At 44.6% G+C, this 10,282-nt stretch overlaps 1 protein-coding gene across 1 annotated transcript in view; it reads right to left on the bottom strand.

The window, feature by feature from the left end:
• The window catches only part of GPR39 (G protein-coupled receptor 39), a 74,095-nt gene that overhangs the window by 1,576 nt on the left and 62,237 nt on the right, over positions 1-10,282 (bottom strand). The window lies entirely within an intron of this gene.

Raw genomic sequence — 10,282 nt, 5'->3', positions numbered from 1 at the left:
AATACATGTTGCTGCATCACTAATGGCATTAAAAAGGGGTGGCTGAAGTGTTGGATGTCTCAGAATTCTGCCTGCGTGGAGCGAGTTCCGCAGGGTGCAGCGGTGGTGACAGAGCAGGAGCGTGTCAGGGACTGGAGCTGTCTGTTCCCAGGCAGCAGATGGAGCAGGAGCAAGGCCTGGCTCCTCAGTGGCATCCTGTGCTGCTCCTGCTGAAATCCTGCTGTGACAGCCCAGGTAACAAAGTCACCCATCCTGCTGCTCCCCCCGCCACCGAGTGCTGGCTCCCAGTGCTGCCTCCAGTTCACTGTCCCCTCTCTGCTTCTCTCTTTGCAGGATCTGTGCCTTACAGGAACGCTTGGAGGGAGCAGAAGCTGCAGCCTGGCTGCTTCCCTGCAGCAGGGACTGTCCTGGTGGGGCAGCTCTCGCTCTGTGTCACCTTGTTAACCTCATGCAATGCCTGACCTCTGCTCCCTACAGCAGCACAGGAGGTGTTTAATCCTTACCCCTCTAGGCTGAGCCTGATTGCCCCCGCTGAACAGGTCACTGTAGCCATGCCATTTGGAAATAGGAGGTTTTTGAAGCCGGGAAATGTAAATGTAGCAGGGAAGGGAGGCAGAAAATAGAACGAAGATTTTTCATAACTTTGAAACTGCCGGAGCTTCATCAGGCTATGTCCAATTCTCACCACCAGTACCCCCAAGCAAAGAAAAGGCATGAAATGCCTTTTTTAAAGAATATATATTTTTTTTTTTCACAAAAGGGATAATTACTTTAACGAATATATTATCTCCCTGAATGAGTTACCAAATAAAAGCTGTCCTTTGGATCCCTTGCTTCTGTAATCACTTACTGTTGCAGAAACTTTACTGGGATGGGGAAGCAGCAGGATCTTAAACCTACAGCACTGGCTTAAGAGCCCTGGAGAGCTGTTGTAGGCAATAAATCCATTGCCCAAACCTTTGCCATTTTCAGTTCTTTGCCTACCAGAACTCTCCTCAGCCACTGTTTCTTTGCTCTCATTCCCTCCCTGCCCCTCTGCTTGCTGCCCTGCTTTTCCCTGGCCACCTTGCCTCACTATTCAGTACCTGCTGTGCCTCTGTTAAAAGTTGATCTGAATTTTGTATTAATCCTGCAAATGTTTATGGCCCTCTGGGCTCTTTTCCTTCTGTCAGCATAACAACTGTAGGGTATCAGTCCTGGTATGGGCTACAAGAAAATAAGGCCTGCTGAGCAGGGATTGTAATGAGCCTTATAAAAGGGCAGGGGAAGGATTCTGTTGCTTGGTTGGGACTTTTTCTCTGGTGCAACTTAAACACAAGGTTCACAAGCCCAAATCTGTGGAATTCTCATCAAATTTTTCCAGAAGATCTCTCTCAAGTGAGAAGAGAATAAGCTGTATTGTACAAATATATGTTGTTGTTCTTGGTTGGAAATGGGGTGCTTCATCATGCTGATTAATAGTTTCCTAAATTATGAATGCTGCCACAAAAAGCTGTGAGCAAACAATGCACGCATTCATTTTTAATTTAATTAATGTTGTAATTCCCAACAGCATTTCTCTGAGATGTCTGGGATTTTTTTGATTCTATCTGAATTCCTTGGCATTGACCTTTCTTTTTAATTCAAACTGCCAAGTGCTTAAGATACCCCCTTATATTCTTCAGACCCTTTTGTTCTGGAGAACTGAATATTTGTGGTGTGTACAGCAGTGACAAATGAGCTGCTTGTGCCCTGGTGCAGCGCACAGAGGTTTGTCTTTTGGGGGGCGGGAGGGGATGTCTGCAAAACCCTTGTTTTCCAGAAATGACTAATTGTTCATTTCTGCACTTTGAAAAGATGCTTGTTGACTCAAAGGAGATGCACCATGGAAATAAACGTGCTGGCAGGCTCACAATATTTTCCCAGGTTTCGCACTTGGCACGGCACGGAGGGAGCGGAGGAGCACCCGGGGAAGCCTCTGTGCTTGCCCTGCTGCTGTCAGCTGGACCTGGACACTCCTGGAGCTGCTCTTGTGCTGCAATGGGCCAAAGGAGCTTAAACAGCCTTAACCAGTTTGAATGTAAACCACTCTGAATCCTACACCAGCAATGATGTGTTTTTCCCGTGAGCTTGCTGCCTGACACAAATAATTCTTCATATTTCAGCTCATGTCCAACTTTGCCTTCCACTCCTTCTTATTAAAGAGAAAAAGATCAGTAGCTCTGCTTTTTCTTCCCCCATTTTCCTTACCACTGCACAGAAGTGATACAGAGCAGAGCTTTATCTTCCGTGGAATTACAAAGTTTGTAAACAAAGTAATGCTGTGGTTCTGCCACCTCCATCACTGGTGCTTCAAATTTCCAACTCACATTTGAATCACTCCAGTTTAATCATCAGATGGGCATTAGAAAAATGGCAGCAGAAGCCAGGAGCCCTTGTGTCACCTTCTGTAAGTGAGAACATCTCAACCTTCAAGTAAGGGCAGGAGTTTAGAATCCATTTAACATTGATTTAGATATTCCAAGGTAACAAACAAAACAAAACAAAAGATATGAAAAGATCCTTGACAAAAACTACATTATAAAGCTAAACCATAAACAAGCCACAAAACAGTTTACCTCAAAACAGAAATTACCACATCCTACTATTATTTCAATCTGAAAAAAACCCAGCCCAAGCCTCTCTACAAACAAATTAACAACACTTTAAATTTAGGAATCATTATTGCAACTTCCCAAAAATCAATCTCACAATATTAATTCTTAATATGTGACAAAGGATCATTTATGTAGTAAAATAAACCTAGCATTTAAGTTCCAGTGGTATAAATATTCATTGCTGGCTGAGAGTAGGAGTTTGGCAGTCATCTATCCCTTAGCAATACTTTTTTATTACCCAGAACATTCCTCTGGGCCATAGGGGACTGAATTAAATTCATTATGAACTTTATTGGGAAGGATTTTAAATATGTGCAGATGTCTGGTAGAGAGGGCTTCCTTTTCCACCCTTCCCCTTGCTCTTCTGTTGAATAGATTTTGTCCCTTTTTTCTTCACCTGAGCACTTAAATCTCTCCTTTTATAACCCAGTGTTTTACCTGTATCCTGGCCACTGCCAGCCATCCCAAAAAGCCTGAATTTGTCAACAAGATCATAATTGCCACCAGACAGTGCCAATTGGTTTCCTTTGGAGGCTTTTGGTGACCTCAGGCACACAGTCCTTTGGCTGTGCCCTTAACCCTGACCATCCTGGTGGGTCAAGACTCTGCTGCTGCTGCTCTTTCCCAGCCAGCCCAAACTTTGCCTCCCTGGGATTTAATTAATAACACCAAGGCGGGATCTCAGCATCTGCTTGTAAACTGACATTTAAATGGCAATTGTCAGTGGAATATAAACATATGGTTACTGAGCTGTGAGTCAAGTGCAGGCAGAAATGCAGTTGGTTCAGAGGAAGGGCTTTTTTAAGTGTTCATTTCACTTTTGTGTGCTTGGCCTGGCTATACTCAAAGGCACAACATGACACCAATGCTTAGTCACAAAGTCTTCAAACAGTGCATCAGAAGTGCCAAGAAGTCCCAACAGAGGAAGAAACACCACCTTTAATTATTAAGTTTGCCATCATAAAGCAATGCCAATCATGAGGAAAGCACTTGGTCCCTACTGGATTCTGCTACAAACGGCTTTGAAAATATGTGCAAAGATACCTGCCCACTAATCAGGGTCTCAATGCTCTCAGTATCAGCCACTAATAACTCAGGAGAAGGCAAAAAAAAGCAAAGGCAGAAGTACTAATTAAGAATGCTGCTTTCAAGAGGTGGAGTTTTGGCGTGTATTTGTGCTACATTTATTATTTTAACCAGAACAAAAATCTTGCTTTTTGTTAGAAATAACGACATAAGGCACTAATTTATTTTCTTCTAGTTTCCAAGAAGAGTCAAGGCATGAAATGCAGTCTTCAATCACCAAGATGCCCTCCCCAACTGCAGATCAATGCAGCTCTGTCTTCCAGCATCTGCAGCTGCTCCGTGCTCCTGCTCTGCACCTCCCTGCAAGTGAGGAGTCAGCTGCCGTATGCTTGCTGTCTCCTGACAATTGTCATTGAAATGTCAGTTTACAAACAGCTGTTACTGGCATTGCTGCAAGCCTGGCTTGTAAGTGCAGTGAGGAAAGGAGGCAGTGATGCCTGAGTGGCAGCTGCCCCTCAGCACTGCAGGTGCTCTACCTCGGTGTGGGAAACTGAGGCAGGCTGGAGCAGCTCCATGCTCTCCAGTCTCAAGGATATCCTACTGGTTTTGGAGCAGTTTCTCTAGTCCTTGAATGTCCTAGTTTGGAGGACAGGTGTCTGCTGAGAAAGGCAGGAGCCTCTCTTTGAAATGGAGAATGTAAACCCCCTTCCTCCAAATTATTATGATTTTGAAATCAAGGGGATTTCAGGCAAAGATATGGGAATTACGAATAGCATTTCTTTACTAGGGAAATTAAAATAAAAATACAGTACTACAAAGAAACAAACCCCAAACCCTGACAAAGTCAGAGTACAGCCTGACACCCCGTCAGGCAGGGTGTTGGCAGGAGCCTGCAGCTTTTAACAGCTTCCTGTGAGTATCTGGTGTCAGCCACAGTCCAAAAAGTGACTGACCCCCTCTCTGACCAACTGCAATGAGCTGTTGATGAGCAGAAATGTGTGCAGAAGGGTGGGAAAGAGGAACACACATTCTATTTCTGCTCTCAGTCCCATCATTGCCTCCCCCATCATCTCCCTTGGGTCAGAAAGTTTAAATGCAAGATCCACAGAGGAAATGCAGTCTCTTCAAGACTTCTGTGGAAATTGCAGTGTTTATGCCAGAGCTGGTATCTCCACATAAAAGGGTCTGTATAGCACAAAGTATGTGCTAAAAAGCCTTTGTGTATCCTAAATTAGTCTTGTGATATTCAGTGCTGTCATGCCTGCATCCTTTTTGTACAGCCTGTCTCTCTAGGAAACCTCTGCCTTGCTCTCTAACATCTAGAATAAGGCAAAAAGGCAAAGATCCGAGGGATAATCCTCCAGACACAGAGAAGTGGCCACGCTCCTCTTGCTCACACACAATTGCAGAAGGCTCAAGCAGGCTGCTGGCTTCTCTGTGCACCAGAGTGCCCACAGCTGCAGCTCCAGCTGGCCACAGACACATCACACGTCAGGCAGAGACAAGCCTGCCACAGGGCTCCTGTCAGATCTGTCTGTGTGCCCCTGCCCAGCTCTTGCAGCATCTTTTGTGGGCAGTGATTCACAGCTGGGTCTCAGATCAAAGCCTTGGTCCTGTGCTGTGTGTCCCTGTCAGTGTGGGCAGAGAGGCACAGAGTCACTGCAGGGAGCACCACCGAGTCTATAAAACAGAAGGGGTGGTTTCACTGCCCTGACGAGTGTACTCACGACCATTAATCTCCCATCTCCCAAAACCCCACCACCCAATCTGTATTCAGAGCACAAAGTCACAACCAGCAGTAAGGGTTTTGTTTGAATGAGGGCTGCACTGTGCTCCATGGGCAGGATAAACTTCTGACAAAGATTAAAAACAGGAGAAGAATACTAATGCAAACTTCTCCCTTGCCCCTCTCAACCACATGCAAGTTTCTTCTGCTGAAGGACAAACATTATAGTAATAATAAGCACATATTGATGTACATTGAGGCGAATATAAAATGTATTAACCTGAGAGATAAATATTGATATTGTTTTGTCCATGTCAATATTTAGTTCAAGGGACAATAAATGTTGATATTTACTGAAACAAGTCAATACATGCATTGCTACATGCATTTTCTATGAGCTCAAGTTATTCAGCAATTCTCTTATTTTTATCCTCAACTTTCAGAATCACAGATTTGCATCTCAGAAATTCTTCTCTGTAAGAGAAGGAGGCAATAAGTAAACTATTTCTACTTGGGCAGTAACTACAGGGAGGAAAAATGAGAAGGTATGGCCAGTGTCTATCTCCCAGGAATTTCCCTTTCAGTTTTTCCAACCACCAGTGAGAGCCTCAGGCTCCCTGTGGGCTCTGACATTGGATCTGGAATGGCAGCTGTGTGCAGCCTCCTCAGAGAACAGGAGTTTCCTCATGGCTGCACATCAGCAACTTGCTGCCTTTGCTGTGGAGCCACCACACACAGGTTACAGACCACATTCACCTGTGCCACCAGCAAAACAAAACTGAGTTCAACCCCCCTCCCCTGCCTCTGCTGGTTCTGCAGGGAAACCAAGGGCAAAGGAAAGAGTGAGACAACACCTTTGTCACCAGCACAGGCAGGAAAATCTCTAAGTGTTCACAGAGAGGGCCTGGCAAATACCCCACAGCCCTTCTCACAATGGGTTTGAACTGAACAGAAGCCAGCAACAAACTGGTGATCATTGTAAATACTGCTGGAAGGACTAAGCATATGGCCTGGGACAAACCAGCTCCATGTACATCCCATCAACAGCTTCCAGCAAAAAACCAATGGGCCAGCAAGTCCCACAGCCTTCAGAGCATCTGGGTCCCTCTCATGCTCGTTGTGCTCCTCCCAGCTCCAGCAGTGCTGTGCAGTGAGGCCACGTCTCATTAGCGAGCACGCTTGGGTGACAGGACAGTGCTGTCCCATCAACTGCTGCCACAAATTAAAGGCACTGAGGAAAAACAAGGTGCCTCTTGGGGCAATCAATGAACCAGACCTGCAAGATTTTAATAAATATATTGCTGTTCTGTTGCACATAAAGTTGCGTCTCTTACAACTGAAGCCACCATTAAGAGTCTCACTAAATCCCAGATGCTAAAGTGATACAGGAATTCCTCCTGTAAGTGGCCATTCTCTGCTCAGAACAGCAATGTGTTCAAGTGTGGGGCAGTGACAACACAGGGAGTCTATTTTTTGTTTTATTTAAAGCTTCTGTAGCAACTGGAGTTGTCAGGTGTATGAAGAATTTCACACAAGTATTTGCCCCATGGCATCAGAAAATCACCTGCTGCTGCTTTTGACACTTCACAGGTGACTACATAAATCATCACTGAGGCCCAGCAGAGCTGCAGGATCCTAAATGTACATCTCACTTGGACTAACTCTCCTGCCTTAAATCCCATTAAGGGTGCCATGAGGCCACTGAGACCAAGCCGGCTTCTCAGAGCTTCTGGCCAAGTGTGGTGTCATTAAACCAAACCAGGGATACAAAAGCATGGCCACAATCCCTCTCTCTGGCTGGAACCCCAGCATCACCCAACAGTTGGCTCCATTCAGGTCCTCCCTGCCCTGCCACTCACACATTTGTTCTCTTGACTGGCAACAGAGCTGCTCTGGGCTGGCTGGAGCACAGCAATATCCCATCAGCGACTCCCTGGCAAAGAGTGAGGCCAATTCTGTGTGACCTGACATTTAATAGAAGGCAGTGCTGAAGGAACCATCCCAGAAGAACACTTGTAAAGAGATGGAGCTTCAGAATCCATTGAACTTCAGTTCTCTGCAGCTGATAACAGCACACTGGGTTGAGAAACACGAACACCGTCATTAAACAGGAAGATTATGAGAGATTTACATAGAGCTGAAACAAATTTTCAGGTCTGTGCATAGTTGATCCACACATCTGGGTTTTCAGGGCAAGATCTTTTCTGCAGCACTGAAAAATAACTTAGGGTGATCCCATCACACGCTCTCCACAAGCAATGGCAAGCATTGCTCGTCAGAAGAATAAGCAATTTCTACTTTGCACCATCATCTAACAGCCCACAGCCCCCAGTTAGAGCGGAACCAGAGGCACCAGAAGTTGCCAGGGGAACACAGATATGCAGAACATAATTAGTGAGGACACAAGTGTTAACAGTTTCACTTAGCAATTTAAAATGTCTGACAATTATCTTCAGTTCCTAGCAGGGTCAAGTTTTGCTTCTCAAATATTTTAAAATACTGTCATTTCACAGTACAAACACTGGAAAAAACCAAAAAGCACTCGGAAAGGTTTCATGACAGGAGTATCGTTACTGAACGTCAGCAGACGTTTTGTGAAATAGTGATTAAAGTCGGGATATGCTTTTAAAAACCAGACATGCTCATAGACTACCAGAAGGAATTGTGTCAGTGTTAATACTCTGTTGGGTTTGCATGTCAAGGGTTTGGCAGAGGGTGGCTGCAGAGGTGGTTTCTGTGAGGAGCTGCCAGAATCTTCCCCCATGTCCAGCGGAGCCAATGCCGGCGGCTCCAGGATGGACCCAGCACTGGAGATTTATTTTGTTCTTCAGCATTATTCTTACACTATCAAACTCCATCTTAGCACTCTCATCAGCTGTAATTCAGTCCTAAAGTGCACAACTGAGCACAGAGATGATGTTTTAGTCTATGATAACTGGATAACTCAGTGCTGAGGCTGCACCCCATGACGTGGGGAGCCCCCAGGTGTGGGTTTGTCTTTTGGGTCACTCACCAACACCCCACAGCTCTTTGCCTGGGACCCCAACTCTCTGGGCAGCCAAGGCTGCCCCCAGACATAAAAGCCAGCAGAATTTCCTGTGCTCCCTTGTCCTCTTGGGTGCCTTCCCTCACAGAGGTGGGTGAACAGTCATGAACACACAATAAATACCAACTTGGCTTTTGAGTTTTTATTCAGGTTCCCATCTCGTGCAGTTTGACAATAAAAGACAAAATCCAGCATCTGGTTTTGAGCCATTCATTGCCATTCACAAGTACAATTCACCAGTAAAACATAAAAGCCCCTTTAAAATCAGGGCTACTTTGGTGAAAAGATCAAGAATATTGTGGAAATTTACATAGACTCAGCAGCAGAAGACATAACAGGGTAAAATAAATAGAAAGTGCTCACTTTTAGAGATTTTAACATTCCAAGTGTCAGAAAAGAGACGCTTATTGGAAATTCTTATTTCTGAATTGAGAAAGAATTTTTAAAAATCACTAGTATGGACTGAAATGTGCAGAAGGGAAGATGTTTAGTTTTATTGATGCTTCTTCCTTGCAAAACAAATTCTTACCATGGTTGCTTTGATTTTCTTTTAGAAAGACTGAAGACCTGTTTTCCTTCTGCATTGGCGAAACAATGGGAAAAATATATCTTCCATATAAATCTCGTTTAAATTCTGCATTCTAACTAGCAAACACAATTTGGAATTGAGAGGTTTTTTTTTGTTTTTACATTACAAAATGAGCCGTTGCAACATTAAACAGCTCATCTATTGCAATTCAGCAGGAGAAATCATTGAACGATCAACTGCAGAATACAAATACAGAACAATGCTCTATTAGCTCTGCAGATACATCAGATACTTGTGAGCTCTGCCAGAAAGACAAGCTTTAAATATATGTTATATGGAACTGATGATCATGAGGGGATCAGCAAAGCTCTCCCTAAATGAGAGATGTATTAGCAATACACAAGTCAGATTTTTGTACTAAAACCAGCAAACGAGCAAAACTTGCTCTATTTTAGCAAGTGAGATGAAAATGGAATTATTGATGCACAAATGGTAGCACGATCATGCTTGCCAGCTGCTTTAAAAAACAAATGCAATTGGAGTTTACGTTCAGCAGCCTAAGTGAGAAGAGAAACCAAAGCAAATTGCCATCAAAATCATGTGTAGTTATCCAAATTCCACCAACCAAAATCTGCAAGGGGAAGCAGGAGCCAGGGAACGGGAGAGCAGAAATTCTCAAGGCAGCTGTGGCACCACTGGCATGAGGCTGACAGCTCAGGGGCTCAGCCTTCAGACTGGAGGGCACTTCTTTGTCCTCCTCTGTCCCTGAGAACAGGGATTATCACACCCTGCAGGAGGGTGAGGAACGAGCTGCTGGGTGGTGGCAGACAGGAATCTTTTGGAAAGGCTGGGGAGAGGAGGAATCTCTGATTCAGCCAGGAATGGCAACCCCAGCCCTGCAGGTGAAGGAAGGCTGAATTCCAGTCTGACTCTTGGATGTCAATGGGGGAAACATAAAGTAAATGCTAAGCAACAAGGCAGCTTTATTTTCTAAATTAGGCCTAACCTTTGATTATTTGGCTCAAACCCCTGGATAGTGGTGGAGCTCCTTGAAATCACTCTAAGAAAAATGTCTCAGGCAAACAGTTCTTGTTTGCAGCTTCCCTCCAGAAGGCTACTCAGGGAGCTGTAGTATTTTGATTGCAGAGAAGCTTCTTCTCTGCTAACACCTGAATCTCCTTTTATTTACATTTTGGAGCTGTCCAGAGAATTGTAAAGAGTGCAAACCTGTCAAAACCTTCTTTCCCAAGCCTTTTCAAGGAATATATATACAAGGTGCAGCTTAATTCAGAGCTTTCCTTACCAGGTTAGAAGGCAAA

The sequence above is a fragment of the Catharus ustulatus genome, chromosome 7, assembly GCF_009819885.2.
Source record: "Catharus ustulatus isolate bCatUst1 chromosome 7, bCatUst1.pri.v2, whole genome shotgun sequence".
NCBI classification, from domain to species: domain Eukaryota; kingdom Metazoa; phylum Chordata; class Aves; order Passeriformes; family Turdidae; genus Catharus; species Catharus ustulatus.
Note: the sequence above shows the minus strand (reverse complement) of the source record. Positions and strands in the feature narration are given on the sequence as shown.